The sequence below is a fragment of the Ovis aries genome, chromosome 13 (assembly GCF_016772045.2).
Source record: "Ovis aries strain OAR_USU_Benz2616 breed Rambouillet chromosome 13, ARS-UI_Ramb_v3.0, whole genome shotgun sequence".
In the NCBI taxonomy this organism is placed as follows: domain Eukaryota; kingdom Metazoa; phylum Chordata; class Mammalia; order Artiodactyla; family Bovidae; genus Ovis; species Ovis aries.
The window spans coordinates 41,973,670-41,991,043 of record NC_056066.1 but is presented as its reverse complement, the minus strand read 5'-3'; the positions used below and the strand labels follow the sequence as shown (position 1 = coordinate 41,991,043).

Sequence of the window (17,374 nt, the reverse complement as noted above, 5' to 3'; positions counted from 1 at the left end):
TGATGGCATTGGGGGTATGGCCCTGCATGGAGACCTGAGCCAGGCGTGCTGTGTCTCTGGGTTCAGTGTAGAAAAGAAAAAGCTGTGGGCAGTGAGCGTGCTAATTCGTCCGCTTGGAGCCTGTGTTTTGCAGCTGCTTGCAGGGAGGACATGAAGGGAGAGGAAGAGAGTGGGAGAGAGAAGACGGGACGGGATTGTTTGCAGGCCAGGGGTCTTGGAAGGCCTTTCCAGGCTGGGCTAGGAGGGTGGGCTTGCCCAATGCAGGGTCCTCTCCACTGTCTGCGTGCACCCTGGGCACAGTCTGGAGCAGACGCCTGGCTCTTGAGTCTACCAGTGGCTGAGCCGTGGGCATGGGCCAGCCCCTGTGCTCAGATGGTGTCTCAGACCCAGAGCACACTGTTGACCCACCTCAGCTCACCTTTCCTGCTGGCTTGCAAGACACAGCAGCCTCACCCCAACTGGCACCGAAATGTTCCCTCTAAAGGAAACCCGAGGGAAAGGGCTGGGGCTGAAATTTCAGATACTAAGATTAGCTACAGAAATGCAAAGACTTTACCTTTACTATTTATTACATCTTTAAAAAATTTATGCCCCACTCTTTTTTGAGGAACATGGCCACATCGCTTGCCATGTGGGATGTTAGTTTCCTAACCAGGGATTGAACCCATACCCCTGGCCCTGGGAGCACAGAATCTTAACTGCTGAAGCACTAGGCAAGTCCCTGTGAATATTTTATTTAAAGGCAACCTGAGACATTGCCAACAAGAGAAGAACGGGTAGCAATCTTTGGTGGCATGACCTGGACATCCGTGGGGCCCTTCTGATGCTAAAGAGAGCTTAAGCCCAGGCCTTAGTGCTGGGTTTCCCAGCCCTGCATGCGTGTATGCTAAGTCACTTCAGTCATGTCTGCCTCTGAGACCCTGGACTGTAGCCCTCCAGGCTCCTCTGTCCAAGGGACTCTCCAGGCAAGAACACTGGAGTGGGCTGCTATGGCCTCTTCCAGGGGATCTTCCCAACCCAGGGATCAAACCCATATCTCCTGCGTCTTTTGCATTAGTAGCTGGGGTCTGTAACACTAGCGTCATCTGGGAAGCCCTTCTCAGCCCTGACCTAGGACTTAATCACACTGGAATCCTCAAAAGCAAACCCTTTTATTTCAAACACTGCAGAGCTGAGAGCCGTGACACCAAGGTGAGAAGGCCAGAATCATGAGGGTCACATAAAAACCGTATGTTGTACCAGGGCAGAAAGGTTAAGTTTATGTCATATGTTTGTTCCTCTGCTTTCCTGAGCAGGGCTGAAGCCTCAACATATTTGAGGTACGGTATTTTTCTCTTTTAGGAGTACCTTTGGTTCAAAACTGAGGCAATGGAATGAAACCTTTGTGGCTCTAATTGTCTGAAATGTTTGTTTGCTTTTTGGTTTTGTTTTGGGCACTGATGTCTCCCAACAAAAAAAATTAAGGAAGGAATGGAAGATAGGTTTGAAAAGTGATTACTCAATCAGGTCAAATGTTTGAGAAGTAATATGTTTTAAAAATGTGAATTTAAGCTAAGCAGGCCCTTGATGAAAGGCTCAGATTGCAATCAGTTAACACCCACGTTCTCTCCCTCAGAGTCACAGCCCCAAAATGTCACTGTAGCATTGTTAGGACCAATGTTTAAAAATGACTGTGATGAACACAAGATGCGGTTGGGAGTTAAAAACTCAAAATGTTTTACATTGAACACTGACTTGACCCACAGAAGCAAAACTCTCACCTTTCTGGGATAATGTAAATTGAACTCGGTGGTACGTTCTTTTTAAGTAAGCCAATGTGCAGAGTTGTCCCCTGGGCTGGTCTTTCAGAAGCAGCTTTTCTGTTTATTACTTCCTATGCACACATATTGTTTCCTGGTTGTGTTAGTCTTAGTTCTAATGGTTTTCTTGAGTCCCAAGGCTTATTTGTTTTTGTTCTCCTTTAGTATTTGATTTTATTCATCTCATGCAATTTAACAGGCTATTTGTCAAAACATGGTTGAAGATGACTTGGACTTTTGACCGAAACATTTGTAACTAAATCATCACATATGATAAGCAGTACTTTGTGGTTGGTTGATGATCTGCTTTAAAATGTTTCATCCTTTTGCTGTCTCGCATACAGGGTTATAGTTACCATCTTTCTAAATTCCATATATATGCGTTAGCATACTGTATTGGTGTTAACCCTGTATGCGAGACAGCAAAAGAGACACAGATGTATAGAACAGTCTTTTGGACTCTGTGGGAGAGGGAGAGGGTGGGATGATTTGGGAGAATGGCATTGAAACATGTATAATATCATGTAAGAAACGAATTGCCAGTTCAGGTTCAATGCAGGATACGGGATGCTTGGGGCTGGTGCACTGGGATGACCAAGAGGGATGGTATGGGGAGGGAGGTGGGAGGGGGAGTTCAGGATTGGGAACACATGTACACCTGTGGCGGATTCATGTTGATGTATGGCAAAATCAATACAATATTGTAAAGTAAAAAAATAAATAAATAAAATAAAATCTGAAAGAAAAAAAAAGAGTTTCATCCTAGAGAACAAGCTTCACTTTTCTAAGGTAACTTTTCTAAGTTGATGTGAGTCTAAACACAGTTGTGTTAGAGGTATCTTTCATGAGCCTTTCCCACGTGCGTCCTCTGAACCCACACAGCAGCAACGTTGACAGTGCTCAGGAGGTTCCTACTGAGGGCATGTCCCTGTGGATCAGCGGCCCCCTCCCAAACCTTATCCTGACTCCTGCCAACAGGAATCTGGAGGGTGCGGGAGCAAGGACAGGCTGGGGCTCACACTATGTCCTGAGAACCACAGGGACAAGAACTTCACCCAGAGAGACACCCTAACACTCTAACCAAAGTGCTCCTAAACCAGAGTTGTTCCCATTTAAAAACGGTAGCAGCCTTTAATATTTTGTTTTCAAAACCCTGGGAAGAACACTGAGGAGAGAAACAGAATCTCAGGAAAGTTAAATGAGCTCAGCTCATTCAATGGGCAAACAGCAGAGCCTGTCTCGGCACAGAAATTCCAGGTGGTGTCCTGGGGCAGACCACACCTCCTCACCGCTTTCTCCCCCTCCTCCTTCCCCTTCCTCCTCCTCCCTCCTTCCTCTTCCCCTCCCACTTCCCCCTTCCTCCTCCCTCCCAGACCAAGTCCTCAGGCTGTCTGACCTGAACTAAGCCAGGCTGAGGGCACTGAACTATATAGTCCAGGCTGAAAGAGTTACAGCTGTTCCTGTTTAAAACATAAGCTCTCTGAAAAAAATGTGAAATGCCCTAATATCTTGCACAGAGAATGTAGAAAAATCACACTTGTTTAAACCACTGGGTACTACCTGCATTATTCCAATTCTGGTGACACGAGCAGGAACTGGGTCAATGTTCGGAATATTTAATATCTGAATACCTTTCATGTTTTATTTTTATTTATGACGTGTTGGCACAAGCCCTCCAGCTCAGTGATGCTGGGTCAAAGCTGTGGCCCCAATGTTGCCCCTGATCAGTCTTTTCCCTCCAAACAGCCCCATGTGACTTCCCACCAAAGGACCAGGCGTTTCTCTTCTCATTAGCCTGAGGCTGTGCTGATGCTGACAAACCAACACCCTATCCTTCAATCTTCTCACCTTTGCCTGCCCAGTCCAAGGATGTTGCCCAGCCCAGGATGTTGCTGTGACTACAGGTCACAGCGTTTCAACCAGCCCATTTGGCTGTGAGGATCCCCATTGTGCGTGGGACCTGAAAAGGCCAATGCGAGGTGCTGGGGATCACGCTGGTTTTTTCTGCTGGGGGCAGAGGAATGAAGGTGCTGGTCTCAGTTCAGTTCAGTTCAGTCACTCAGTTGTGTCCGACTCTTCGCGACCCCATGAATCGCAGCACACCAGACCTCCCTGTCCATCACCAACTCCCTGAGTTCACTCAGACTCACGTTCATCGAGTCCGTGATGCCATCCAGCCATCTCATCCTCTGTCGTCCCCTTTTCCTCCTGCCCCCAATCCCTCCCAACGTCAGAGTCTTTTCCAATGAGTCGACACTTCGCATGAGGTGGCCAGAGTACTGGAGTTTCAGCTTTAGCATCATTCCTTCCAAAGAAATCCCAGAGCTGATCTCCTTTAGAATGGACTGGTTAGATCACCTTGCAGTCCAAGGGACTCTCAAGAGTCTTCTCCAACACCACAGTTCAAAAGCATCAATTCTTCGGCGCTCAGCCTTCTTCACAGTCCAACTCTCACATCCATACATGACCACTGGGAAAACAATAGCCTTGACTAGACAGACCTTGGCTGGCAAAGTAATGTCTCTACTTTTCAATATGCTATCTAGGTTGGTCATAACTTTTCTTCCAAAGAGTAAGCATCTTTTAATTTCATGGCTGCAGTTACCATCTGCAGTGATTTTGGAGCCCCCCAAAATAAAGTCTGACACTGTTTCCACTGTTTCCCCATCTATTTCCCATGAAGTGATGGGACCAGATGCCATGATCTTCGTTTTCTGAATATTAAGCTTTAAGCCAACTTTTTCACTCTCCACTTTCACTTTCATCAAGAGGCTTTTTAGTTCCTCTTCACTTTCTGCCATAAGGGTGGTGTCATCTGCATATCTGAGGTGATTGATATTTCTCCCGGCAATCTTGATTCCAGCTTGTGCTTCTTCCAGCCCAGCGTTTCTCATGATGTACTCTGCATATAAGTTAAATAAGCAGGGTGAAAATATACAGCCTTGATGTACTCCTTTTCCTATTTGGAACCAGTCTGTTGTTCCATGTCCAGTTCTAACTATTGCTTCTTGACCTACATATAGGTTTCTCAAGAGGCAAGTCAGGTGGTCTGGTATTCCCATCTCTTCCAGAATTTTCCACAATTTATTGTGATCCACACAGTCAAAGGCTTTGGCATAGTCAGTAAAGTAGAAATAGATGTTTTTCTGGAACTCTCTTGCTTTTTCCATGATCCAGTGGATGTTGGCAATTTGATCTCTGGTTCCTCTGCCTTTTCTAAAACCAGCTTGAACATCTGGAAGTTCATGGTTCACACATTGCTGAAGCCTGGCTTGGAGAATTTTGAGCATTACTTTACTAGCGTGTGAGATGAGTGCAATTGTGCCGTAGTTTGAGCATTCTTTGGCATTGCCTTTCTTTGGGATTGGAATGAAAACTGACCTTTTCCAGTCCTGTGGCCACTGCTGAGTTTTCCAAATTTGCTGGCATATTGAGTGCAGCACTTTCACAGCATCATCTTTCAGGATTTGAAATAGCTCAACTGGAATTCCATCACCTCCACTAGCTTTGCTCATAGTGATGCTTTCTAAGGCCACGTTCAAGGTCAGGAGGGGTGGCGGTGAGGAGATATCCCTCATCCAAGGTAAGGAGCAGTGGCTGTGCTTTGCTGGAGCAGCTATGAAGAGATACCCCACGCCCAAGGTAAGAGAAACCCAAGTAAGACGGTAGGTGTTGCAAGAGGGCGTCAGAGGGCAGACACACTGAAACCATAATCACAGAAAACTAGTCAGTCTAATCACACTAGGACCACAGCCTTGTCTAACTCAATAAAACTAAGCCATGCCCGTGGGGCCACCCAAAATGGGCGGGTCATGGTGGAGAGGTCTGACAGAATGTAGTCCACTGGAGAAGGGAATGGCAAACCACTTCAGTATTCTTGCCTTGAGAACCCCATGAACAGTATGAAAAGGCAAAATGATAGGATACTGAAAGAGAAACTCCCCAGGTCAGTAGGTACCCAATATGCTACTGGAGATCAGTGGAGAAATAACTCCAGAAAGAATGAAGGGATGGAGCCAAAGCAAAAACAATACCCAGTTGTGGATGTGACTGGTGATAGAAACAAGGTCGGATGCTGTAAAGAGCAATATTGCATCGGAACCTGGAATGTCAGGTCCATGAATCAAAGCAAATTGGAAGTGGTCAAACAAGAGATGGCAAGAGTGAACGTCAACATTCTAGGAATCAGCAAACTAAAATGGACTGGAATGGGTGATTTTTTTTTTTTTTTTGGAATGGGTGAATTTAACTCAGATGACCATTATATCTACTACTGCGGGCAGGAATCCCTTAGATGAAATGGAGTAGCCATCATGGTCAACAAAAGAGTCCAAAATGCAGTACTTGAATGCAATCTCAAAAACGACAAAATGATATCTGTTCATTTCCAAGGCAAACCATTCAGTAATCCAAGTCTATGCCCCAACCAGTAATGCTGAAGAAGCTGAACTTGAACAGTTCCATGGAGACCTACAAGACCTTGTAGAACTAACACCCAAAAAAGATGTCCTTTTTGTTATAGGGGACTGAAATGCAAAAGTAGGAAGTCAAGAAACACCTGAAGTAACAGGCAAATTTGGCCTTAGAATACAGAATGAAGCAGGGCAAAGACTAATAGAGTTTTGCCAAGAAAATGCACTGGTCATAGCAAACACCCTCTTCCAACAACACAAGAGAAGACTCTATACATGGACATCACCAGATGGTCAACACCGAAATCAGATTGATTATATTCTTTGCAGCCAATGATGGAGAAGCTCTATACAGTCAGCAAAAATAAGACCAGGAGCTGACTGTGGCTCAGATCATGAACTCCTTATTGCCAAATTCAGACTCAAATTGAAGAAAGTAGGGAAAACCACTAGACCATTCAGGTATGACCTAAATCAAATCCCTTATGACTACACAGTGGAAGTGAGAAATAGATTTAAAGGACTAGATCTGATAGATAGAGTGCCTGAAGAACTATGGACTGAGGTTCATGACATTGTACAGGAGACAGGGATCAAGACCATCCCCATGGAAAAGAAATGCAAAAAAGCAAAATGGCTGTCTGGGGAGGCCTTACAAATAGCTGTGAAAAGAAGAGAAGTGAAAGCAAAGGAGAAAAAGAAAGATATAAGCATCTGAATGCAGAGTTCCAAAGAATAGCAAGAAGTGATAAGAAAGCCTTCTTCAGTGACCAATGCAAAGAAATAGAGGAAAACAACAGAATGGGAAAGACTAGAGCTCTCTTCAAGAAAATTAGAGATCCCAAGGGAACATTTCCTGCAAAGATGTGCTTGATAAAGGACAGACATGGTATGGACCTAACAGAAGCAGAAGATATTAAGAAGAGGTGGCAAGAATACACAGAAGAACTGTACAAAAAAGATCTTCAAGACCAAGATAATCACAGTGGTGTGATCACTCATCTAGAGCCAGACATCCTGGAATGTGAAGTCAAGTGGGCCTTAGAAAGCATCCCTAGGAACAAAGCTAGTGGGAGGTGCTGCTCTAGGGCCTGGTTATTCACATCACAGCAGGCTGGCTGAGGATCCGGTTCAAGAGCTCACCTTATCAAGGTGTCTGAAAGCCCGCCCAGTCCTCCAAGCGCATTATTGGCAATTTTTAGGAGCAGCTTTTCTATAAAGCCAGGTGCAGAGGCATGGGGAATGGGAAGGGTGTGCAGGTATGGGGGCTCTCTCCCACCGTTTCCGGGGGCTGGCCCCAGGAGACCCTCTCCAGTCCACAGACCCCACACTCGGAACCCATCAGAGCAAGCAGTTTCCAGATGTGGCCAGGTGACCAGCACATGCTCTCTAATTGAGATATGAAATGTCAGCACTCTCATGAACCTCAGGATAGCACCGACTAGTGTCTCTCATAGAAAACTTACATAAGAAAAGAGCTTTTTAATCTATTACAATAGTAATAACTCCTGAGAAAATATGCATTAGAGCTAATGAGGAGCTGAGGCCAAGTCAGCGCAGCACTTTTAATGTGGGAGAAATTGCTTAATGATTCAAGTTGTTTTTTTTTTTTTTTTAACCGAAACGTATTCTTTTGCTTATCCTGGTTTAATTGGGATCTGTTTACCCCTTGCACGGCCACTGGCACAAGCCAAGTGCAATTGTTCCACATGTCTCTTTTCTCAGCATCTGAATTTTTCTCTCTCCTCCTTCAATTCCCCTCTTTGGGCCTCCAGGAGGTTAGCAGGTTTCTTTTCTACCCCATAATGGACATGGGGGCATCTTTGCTTCTATTTTAACATCACCCATTTCTCATAGAATCATTTGAAGAAGTTGTTTCTGTCCCTGGTTACATGAAAATGAAATGAAACGTCATCAGCTGGAGATTCATGGGGCCGTGTTTTGCGATGAAGGGAGCTGCGAATGGATTTCCAAACCCTTCCTCAGACATGGCCTCCAACTCGCAGGAGAGTGGTAAACAGGAGGGGAGGCAACAGGGTTGGAGGAGGGGCACTGACATCCTCCATCGTAAAAAACTTCAGACAGAGATTTCCCCAGTTTTTTCTGTATTTGATAAGGCCTTCTTGATGACCGCGATTCCATTTCCATGCAGTAGGTGGGGGCAGGGTGGGAGAGGGCAGCAGACGAGCGACAAACTAACCTCTGCTGGGAGCAGAGGGACCCCGGGGCGTTGCAGAAAGAGAGGGAGGGAGAGAGGTGAGGACTCGTCCTCAAACGCCTCACAGGCCAGCACCTGTGGTCTGATCTCCAGAAAGACATTCCACACCACCGCCAGGCACCGAGCATGCAATAATTCATCGCAAACCTGCTCCAGCCACTTCCTGTCCTAGCCAGAATGGACATCAGACCACCGCCGGGCTGGCTTTGCACTCTGGCTGCCCGGAGCATTTAGCGAGCCAAAGCCCCTCAAAAGACCACATCCCAGCACCAACTCTGACTGCCCGGCGATCTCTCCTCAGCAAGGAAAAGTTGGCCGGCTCCCGGTTTTGTTACCGGAGGCTCACCCCGCGGGCTGCAGGTCTGCGCAGCGCAGGAGCCTCTCCCTTTGGGCTCTGACCAAACACACTGGCCAGCAGGAGAGGGGTCAACAAGATCCACAGACCCGGGGGCTCACCCCACTGTCTGAGCCTGATTCTAACTAAAGCACGGAGCCACCTACTCCCGGCCGCTAAATCGGCCAAACCCTCGGCCAGTGTCTGCCGCACCGAACCTGAACCCAGGACGCGGCCGAGAAGGCGCAGACAGGAGTTCGGCCAGGAGCCTGGCGGGCGCCAGAGCATCTGACGCCGCAGAAGGGCTGTGCGCACCTGAAGTCTGGGTGACAGGCGCCTAAGGCTCTGCGTGCACGGGGACCACCCCAGGAAACGAAGGCGACCAGAGGACCCCTTTCTCTAGTCCTTCAGAAAAGCCGAGCGACCCCATTGGCAGCCTTCCCAAAGCAGGACTCGAAGCTCCCACTCCACTGGAACCGCCGCAAACGCATCGCCATCAAAGCCCCTTCCCTAGGAAAAGTGCCCAGTTTTCCCTGTAACCCAATTCCCTCGCTCCTCACCTCCGAGAGCGCGCACGAAGAGACAGAAATCGCACCAAGGAAAATCGTGACCACAACTTGAACCCCCAAACGCATCCACTCTCTGCCCTCTTCGCGCGGTTGCTGGCGGCTCCTGGGGCTGCGGGCTGTAGCGGCCGCGAGGGGCTCCCGAGTCCCGGGCCCCAGCGCGCTCTCACCCTTGCCTTCCTTTTTCCCTCCGCTTGGTGAAGCGAAGCCCGCCTCCCTTCCCGGTCCCAGATGAACCTCGGTCCCCACCTCCGCCACGGCCCCGCTCACCAGCCACCGTCTGTCTCCTGTGAGTCACTCGAAGGGGTCTCCCGGACCCGCAGAGCCAATGCCTGTCGTGCGCCTCCACCGCCCGGGCAGCCCTGCTCCACCGCGCTCCCGGGTCTCGATCTCAGCAGCTCCCTCCGACTTTGCACAGCGGCTCCTAGGCGCCACCGGGGTGCCTGGGGTGGCGAGGCGCCAGGCTGCAGCCCGGGCTGCCGGCGCCCGGCCCCTTCTTTCTCATCTTCTTCGCTTGCTCCGATTCTCCCAGGCGCCTGGCGACCCCGCGCCTCCCCGGTCCCGCCGCCGGGACCGCCCGGATTCACCCCGGCGCCACCCCGCCGCCGGTCTGCGCGCTCCGAGGCGGAGCCAGGACTCCCTCCCGCGCGGGGGCCGCCCGCCCGCGGCCCCCGCCCCACTGTAGCCGACCCCTCCGCTGCCCGCGCGGCCGGGGCGGTCGGGACTTACCTCCTGGACAAGGTGACCCGCTAGTGCGCTCGGCGACGGCCCGCGCGTCTCCGGAGACAGCGAGCGAGCGCGCGGGGCGCCGGGGATCCTGCGCCCGCCTCTGCTGCCCGCTCCCTCCCCCGCCGCCCGGCCCTCCCCTCCGTCCCCTCCGTGCAGCTCGGCACTGCCCTCGCCGCCCGCGCCCCCGGCTGCCCCGCGCGTCCTGGAGCGCCGGGACGCGGGGCAGCGGCGGCGGCCCGGGCGGCTCGAGCTAGCGAGCGGCGGCGGCGGGCGGAGCCCGGCCCTCGGTCCCCGGGAGAAGAGGGTGCGGGGAGACTCCCGCGGCGCGCGCCCGGCGGGCGGGTGGGCGAGGGGCGCCCGGGGCGCGCCGCTTGGTTCGGCTGCAGAGCCTGGAGACACGCGTGCCTGAGGCGGCGGCCACGGGCGCGGGGGGCGGCAGGGAGGAGGAGGAGCAAGGAGGGAATGGCTCCTCGTGAAGGCTCCGCCAACTTTGCCCCGGGCGGCCGGGCCCCGCGGGGGATCGCGTCTGGCAGGTGGCCCGGGCCGGTGTCTGGGAATGTGGGTGACGGAGGCTGGGGGGGAAGGGGGAGGCCCCTGGAAACTAATGGGGCGGATTTGCCTCCTGGCTGGGAGGAGAGATGGCTCCCCTCGGTCCTAAAGGCCTCCCCAGGCTCTGGTTCGTTCTTTTTGAGGTTTCTAAGGACCCCCTTTACAGGCCTGATCTGCCCGAGTCTTGACCAGCCAGCCATCCTCGCGAAACCCGGCGTGGGGCTCAGACTCGGGTCCTGGCCCAACGTCTGCCTGGGCCTTGGGGACTGAGAGGAAACTAGGGCGGGTGAAGAAGGAGATGGGGGTGGGTGGGCATAATCCTGATGAAGAGAGTGGGTAGTGGGGAGGGAGGGCACCTCCCAAGATAGTCTGCATTTCCAAGGTTGAGGGAGGCGGGGGAAGTGGTGTTTTCAGCTGGGATTTCACAGAGAAAGACGAAAGAAATAACCAGAAAGAGTGATTTAGGGAAAGAATCTGTGAGCCCATTTCTGTCCCAGGCACAGAGGTGCCAGGCGGGCAGGCACTGGCCACGTGCTGGTGGTCATGGTCTGTTTCGTCCAGGAGACCTGCCACGGTGCACAGTCTGTCCCTGCCTGGTCACCAACCCTTTGCCCCCAAGAAGGCATCTCTTCCTCTGCCAGGAGCCTAGCGTGGAGTTTCCGGATGGCTGGGATGGGAGGTGGGGCCAGAACATAGGTCTCTCCCCAAGTTCCCTTTGAGGGACTGGCTCCTGTTGGGTCCCTGGCAGCCCAGAGAGAAGGCTCAAAGTGGGCATGGGGATGGGGGCATGGGTCAGCAGACCCGGGTCCATTGTGCTCTGTCTTTATCCACCCGAAGCCACCTCCTCTCCATCTTTGCAAGGTGGCAAAGTGCAGCCAGGTTTCTTCCTTCAGGTCCCTGAAAGGGGTGTGGTCTGGAACTCTCTGGAAAGGGCACTAGAGGAACTGCTCGGATGGGAGGAAGATGCCATCTTACCCTTGTGAATTTGCCACTGACCCTGGATCCTTTCCTGGGTCATGAACATTCTGTCATTTGAACCACTGGGCTGAGCAGATACTGTTAGACTCATTGGAGGTGGACAGGCATGACTCCTGTTTATCACCTGGGAGTTTTGCAGCCACTGAAGTACAGCTGACCCGGGTTCTCACCTCTCATTGCACTTGTACTTGTCCAGGCTTTGCCTTGGCTTCGGGGGCCTGCTTTGTCTTCTGCTCCAGAGAACACCAGCGTAGGGCGCAGCTGCACCTGCCCGTGCCTCCAGAGCACGACATGCCTTTTCCACTGGACTTTTCTGGATAGAGCAGGCAGGTACCTCGTGAGTGTGGTGTAACATGTGACCCCTACCTGTGCTGACTGCCTGCGTGGTGCTCCCTCCAGAAGTGAGGGGTGCAGAGAGCAAGGAAGGGAGCCTCTTCTCAGTGGCCTCCTGTGTGGAGTTCTGCAGTCCACCTCTGTGTCGTGTCCTTGGTACTTTGGAACACCCCATGCTGGTGCTTTAGAACTCAGTCCCCAAGCTCTTCCAGGTGACGTGTGGAGAGTGGGTACATGGGGTCAGTGTGGTACATTTCCGAGCAATCTCTGAGGCTTCATTTTCATAACACACCTTACTCAGTTTAGCATTCAAACAGTCTGGTGGTCTTCCATTGTGGGATGAATATGGTGGCTCCCTTAGGTCACTATGTTTTATTCTCATTACGGCTTTTGGTCCCAGTGCATCCCAGGCAACTGACTGCACTAGATGGGGGTCACATAGGTAAAATTAGATGTCTCTGAGGAAAGAGGGTAATTTGAAGGAAAAGGGGAAAGTTCGTGATGTGGTGAGTTGTTGTTGTTCATTTCTCCCATGCCACTCACATAGCTTCAAGCATTCCAGAAGTATGCTCTTCTCTAGATCCCACCCCTACACGTGCACAGACACCTTTTGCTGTCTGCATTTCCATTGTGTGTCAGTATTCACTGCGTGAGAAACCTGCCAGGGCCGGGAATCTCAGAGGACGAGAGGGGTGTCTCCCGCTCCGGGAAGGTGTGGCCGCTCGGGGAAGGCACCAAGGGCCAGGTGGGCACCTGGCTGGTCTGGGATGGTAGGCAGCCACACCTACACGGTAGTTTCTCTTGAGCCTGGATCCCGAGGTGTTGCTTGGAATGTCGTCATCTCTGTTAACCCTGTGATGAGAGTTGAGATAGGAAGACACAAGAGGGACTGTCACGTACCGAGCAGCGGGACACAGCAGGAGTCACCAGATCTCCTGGGTGTCAAGTAACCTTCTCGACAAGGCTTATCTCTTAGGAGTGATTACAGAACTCGCAGAGCTAAGAGAGGTCGGGGGCCAGTTCCTGTGCTGTGAACCATCACTCAGGCGCCAGCCAGCTGTCAGGCTCTGCATGACTTTCTGGAGAAGCTGTTAGTGCCCAGAGGCAGGCGGGAGGATGAAAGGACGCACGGACTGGAGGTCTTCGGGTAGGAGATACTCCTCAGCACATCTCAAACTGAAAGCATCCAGACCCCAGGCAGAGCCTCCAAAGTGCCCTGCATGGTGCCTGCAGCTCAGCAGGACCCTTTTAAACCACCTTTAGATCAAATGTGTGAAGTGCTCAGCCTTGTTACATGCTGATTGTAATACTAAGGATAGAGCAACCGAGAAGGTATACCCAATTTTAAGGCAGTATCATTCATCTTGTTCCAGCCCTCCAATCTGTTATTACATAAATTGTCTTGATAGATGACATCCAGGAGAAATTTGTGGACTCAGAAGAACAGAAAGATGACCAGTCAGGTGTTTAGTTGCTAAGTCCTGTCTGATTCTTTGCACCTCCCTGGATTGCTGCACACTAGGCTCCCCTGTTCTCCACTATCTCCCCAGAGTTTGCTCAAATTTGTGTCCACTGAGTTGGTGCTGCTATCTAACCATCTCATCCTCTGCCGCCCTCTTTTCCTTTTGCCTTCAATATTTTCCTTGTATCAGTATGTTTTCCAGTGGGTTGGCTTTTCACATCAGGTGGCCAAAGTATTGTAGGAATGATGGGCAAGGCTCTAAGAAAAAAATGAATTTGGTATCAGAAATAAAGGGAGAGAGATTCTGAACCTAGACAAAGTTTTGAGGCAATGTCGAAGTGGGAGCTTAAAACAGGTAAAGATGTACCGGAAGTCCAGAACATGGGAGTCAGCGGAGTTCCTGGTGCTCACCTGGTACAGCCCTCACCTGGCATGGCCCTCACCTGGTATGGCCCTCGCCTGGCATGGCCCTCATCTGGCGTGGCCCTCGCCTGGCATGGCGCTTGCCTGGTATGGCCCTCGCCTGGCATGGCCCTCACCTGGTATGGCGCTCACATGGTATGGCCCTCACCTGGTATGGCCCTCTGGTCCTCAGGTGGCCTGAGTGGGGTGTGAAACCCAGGTCCAACTTTCAGATCTGTGGTCTGGCGTCTGGATCCCTCGCATCACTTTTTAAAAATTGGGCTTAGCTTTATTGTGCTTCACAGATTTTTTTTTTAATTACAAGTTGAAGGTTTGAGGAAACTCTGCATTGAGCAAGTCTATCTGTGCCATTCCCTTGCACCACTTGGAAATGAATCAAGGAGGGCAGGAAGCTAACATTGTGAGCCACCTCTGTGGTCCAGTGGATCAGTTACCTGCTGCTGCAAACACACCAGCCCAAACATTGTGGTTGAAAATGGCAACCCTCCATTTGCTCACATCTCTGAGGGTGGTGGTTCTGGCTGATCCACTGGGCACCTCTGACTCCCATGGTGTCACCTGGGCTCCCATGGACATCTGTGGTCTGCTGCCCGCCAGGCCTTCCTCACCTGTCTGGGGGTGGTGACTGCAGACTGGGGTGATGGGCCCAGGCTGGTGGTGCCCAGCACTTCAGGCCCAGTGCACATGGCCTTCCAAGCTCACGTTGTATAGTGAGGTCTCCTTGACCAAAGTCATCACATGGCCCAAGGTCGAGAGGTGGGAGATGGCCTCAAGCCTTTGATGGTGGGGCCTTGAGGTCCCACTGGAGATCAGATGCATGAGAATGGGAGGCATCTGGGCTATTTTTGCAATCAGCTGCTGTTGAATCCTGATCAGAGCCTGGGGGGTGGCAGGACTGACCCCAGGAGAGGAAGAGGCTGAGTGTTGGACATGGTGGTCTCACTGCTAGGGAGTGAAGAGGGGGCTCAGGTCTGGTCTGTTTCTGGCTCTGTGAACAGCCAGCCTTCACACAGGGTGTGCCTCAAGGTGGGCTTACCACAGTGAGGGGCTCAGCAAGCCTGGGGTTAAGTGTCTGCCACTGCTGTCGCCTGTCCTCAGGCAGGGAGCCTGGTTTCCTCGCATTTAATGATTGTGGTTGTTGTATCTGCTGCCCGGCCATGTACAGATGGGCATGTGCTCCGTGCACCGGCTGTTCCTGGGCAGGGACAGTGGGTTATTGTTCTTAAAGGCAGTTGGCAAGACTGCCAGGCTGCTGGGGACTTTTCTCAAGGAAGTCGAGGGGAATGGCAAAATCTAGATTCTCGGCACAAAGCATGCTGCTGCTAGAAGGTCTTCAGATGCCACATGAGAGGGCGATTGATGTTTTCTTTCATCCAAGTGCCTCTTTGTTTCAGGGGACAGAGGCTGAGCGAGGCCGACACCTGTCAGATCCCACGGGTCCCTCTGCTGGCTCCTGGCTCCACGGGCCTTGCCACTCAGGACTCACACCGGTGTATGCCTCAGTCTCTCTTCCTGGGACAGCCTTCATTTCTCCTATCAGAGTGTGAGCCTGTGGGCTCCTGCTCCACTCAGCTCCAGACTTTAAAGCCAGAGCCTGGAGAGATGACCCGGTGGGTCTAGGACCACCGGACACACACAGGACCCATGGAGGGACATGAAGGGGCAGGCCTGGTGACACTGTCCAGCAGGGGTCAATTCTAAACCTTTCCCAGGAAACAGCCCATACGCACCGGGCAGCCAGAGACCGACCAGGAAAGAGGTCAAGTTCAAGGGCCTGCCTCTTCTCCAGGCAGTTATCCTGGGCCCTTTCCACTAAGAGTCTCCCACCCTCACCATTCTGTCTCCTGATTTGGACAGTTTAGTTCTTCTTCCTGGACTGTCACTTGACTTGAGCACAGATCTGGCCTCGCATTCTCCTGGATACGTGGTGTCAGATGATGGCCCAGCCCTGTCCCACCTTTGTGGCCAGCAACGCTGGTCCTCTGTGCTCCCCCTGACCTGCCTCAGCAGGTGACTTCTTCATCTACGGACTCATTTCCATGACCCATTTAATGATCCATAACCCATATCTATTATCATGACAGAGGATAGTATCAACATAATCGGTATCTTTCAGAAAATGTATTTTAGCGGAAAGTTGGAAATAGGATTGGTTCCAGGATGGTTGGACAGAAAAATCATTAGGGAAAGCTGATCTTTACAAAACCTTACTATTGGGATGGACTGGGAGGCTAGAATTTACAACAGTGTGTTCAGAAACACTAGCTTCAAAACGGGACTTCGTAAATCCACTTCGATCCATGCACCAAAGTGGACACTGCACCTCCTTCACTCAGATGAAAGAAGACTGTGTTTTTCTTGCCAAATGGAAGAACTGTGTATACTGATCTAAACTAACGAGAAGCTGGGAGGTTGGGGTCCTCGAAAACATTGCTGGTGCAGATCTAAGCACTTGAACATGTCATTAATTATTAGCGTGATTTCTGGTATTTTCTAAAAGGCCTACAAACTCGTTTTTGGCTCAAGAATATATATATATTTGCTGTCTGTGCTTTTTTTTCTGCAAAAAAAAAAAGAAAAAGCGAATTCTGTGGCAAAAATAGCCACTTCTGTAATTTTGCAGGATGTGGAACTGGAGGGGAAAACCCACAAAGGTAAGCAATTTCGTCTTTGTGATTCCCAGTTTATCACTCATTTTTCAAGAAAAGAATGTTCTTTTCTGGAACAAAGGAACTCATTCGGACAAATGCTGGAACCTGCCCTTTGTGCCTGGCTCTGCTCCCCTGGGTGACTGTCATACGCATTAGCAGCTGATCATTGCTGGGGTGCCTTGCACGTGCCTTGCTGGATATTAGGGCGTGCGGGGAGAGGAAGGTCTCCTCCCACAGCAGGGGCTGAGTGTGCCTACAACAATAACCCACTTCAGGGCTGACAGCACAAGAAAAGTGTTCTCTGGAACAGGTGCCATGAAGCGAGCCCCTAGTTCAGGACATATCTCAAGTTCCCTGGGCTTCTTCTGTGCTCTGGGTCGGGTGTGCATCTCCATCCGCCCCTGGCCTGCACTGTGTCCGCCCACAGGCAGGCCCACTGCTGACATCCCCAGTTCCTGGACACAACCTTGGGGCCTCGTCCTCCCTTCAGGAAGGGAGTCCCTCTCTGTGTCTGTTTCCCAGACTGCCTCCTGCCTGGAGCACTATTCCGTTCTTTATCCATCTCAACTGCTCTGCTTGCAAGCTTGCAAGGCCTCTATGGGGAGGGGAGGACCATGAGCATGGGGTTATTCGGCCTGTGTTTGTCCCCAGGGTCCCCGCTGCAGCTGCCTGGGCACTGTCCATGGTAGCAGCAGAGAAGCAGAAGTGAGCAGGGCGCACACAATTTGAATACTATGGGGTGTTCTTGCTGCAAAATTACGCATGTCCTAGAATTTATGTGTATTATAGGGCTTTTTCCTTCCCACGCAAATGCATTTGATAATTAAAAACTTAAATTAGCCATAACAATAATTTTGAAACATTCTGTGGAGGTTTTTAATTGCTGTGGGCTTTTGGCAGCGGCTCTTGGGTCACGTGGC

General features: G+C 51.2%; 1 protein-coding gene across 2 annotated transcripts in view; it reads right to left on the bottom strand.

Annotated features, from left to right (window-relative positions):
- The window catches only part of SYNDIG1 (synapse differentiation inducing 1), a 108,757-nt gene extending 98,458 nt beyond the window's left edge, over nt 1-10,299 (bottom strand). The window contains exon 1 of one of the 2 annotated variants that reach the window (XM_042229647.2): nt 10,059-10,299. The gene's annotated coding sequence lies outside the window, so the exon portion shown is untranslated. Of the gene's footprint in view, nt 1-9,599; nt 9,942-10,058 lie in introns of those variants that run through there. The other variant, XM_027976372.2, reaches the window with a different exon arrangement.
- Between the last annotated feature and the right edge of the window lie 7,075 nt (nt 10,300-17,374).